We start from the raw sequence: 1,522 nt of genomic DNA, 5'->3' as shown, positions 1-1,522 counted from the left end.
TGGAGAGTGAACCCTAACCGAAATTTCAACTACAAACAACAATTTTTAAAGATTTAAACAAAAATAAAATTAGAAAAGAAATATAAAAATAGGATAAAGATTAATACCTTAATCAAAGGGATTGTTGTTGATCTAATTTCTGAAAAAAATAACCAAAATTTACGGAAGAGAGAGATGGGCAACTTGAATGTTGGAGGATAATCTGAAAAGATAAATATGAGATAGAGAATTTTTTTTTAAAATAAGAGAGAATTAAGAATCGGAAAAGATAAATATGAGAGAGAGAAATATTTTTTTAAAATAAGAGAGAGAATTAAGAATCTAAAAAGATAAATATGAGAGATATTTTCTTAAAAATAATAGGAGAGATAATTAATTGAAAACGTGTAATTGTCAATGGGAGATAAAGTAGGAAGAAAATTAGGATACACAATTTTTTTTTAAATAATGACATTTTTGACATTTTTACTAATATTTATAAAGTATGGATATTTTGACTAATTATATTATTTTTTTTTGGGTAAAGGGTCAAATATGCCCCTAAACTATTCGAAAAGGTCTAGATATACCCTCCGTTTAAAGTTTGGCTCACTCATGCCCTCGCCGTCCAACTTTTGGTCTAAATATGCCCTTATGGGCGTTAGTTGGCCTGCTGGACATATCCAGCTCTTTTTTCATTTCTTTAAATGTCACATGGAATTGCCATGCCATTTTGACTTTACCACATGAGATTTATATGAAAATGGAAAGGGATCAATTATACCCCTAAAAAATTTGAACCCATAAACACCTAATCCGACCCATAAATCAACCCCCCCTTTTAAATAAACTACCCGACCCGTTTTCAACAATTTCGTTTAAATTTTATTGTTTCGGTAAATCCCGAAAATTAGTAATTGATTAATAAAAAAAGGAAAAATATGAAAAAAAAAATGTAATGCCAAAAATTCACAAATAAATATCTGAGGAATGTTATGCCTTGGGGGGCCCTCACTATAACTAATGGCTCTAGCATCATTCTTCTGTTGGCCATAGTTCCAAAGAAGTGCAGCGTATCTTGACCTTAAAAATGTTACATCGAATTTACCAGTCTAATTTCTTTGCCCATAAGACAGCCACTCAGCATAAGCAAGCATATAAATACAACAATCCCTACATACAATCAGAGAAGAGAAAATAACGATACAAATAGATAAATATATGAGAATACTAAATTCATAATAATACACCAACTTACAAGTTGCCATGTTCCTGTTGAGGTATGTTTTCAATGAAGACTATATCAAAAAATTTGTTCTCTTCTTGACTGAGAGATATATCTACTCCTCTGTTCTTGTAATAATCATTCACTGTCAATTTTAGAGGAATGAGTTGAGCCAACTTTTTTACCTCACACATGATCGCTGCATTGTGACCTGCTGCTCTGATTAGATTTGCAGATGTTTATGGACAATGTGCACGCTTGTTAGTATGTATTTTGTATTCCCAACTAGATGGTTTTTGCCTCTTCATAAGGCAGATA

The sequence above is a fragment of the Solanum stenotomum genome, chromosome 6, assembly GCF_019186545.1.
Source record: "Solanum stenotomum isolate F172 chromosome 6, ASM1918654v1, whole genome shotgun sequence".
In the NCBI taxonomy this organism is placed as follows: domain Eukaryota; kingdom Viridiplantae; phylum Streptophyta; class Magnoliopsida; order Solanales; family Solanaceae; genus Solanum; species Solanum stenotomum.
The sequence above is the reverse complement of the archived record's forward strand: the minus strand, read 5'-3'. Positions refer to the sequence as shown.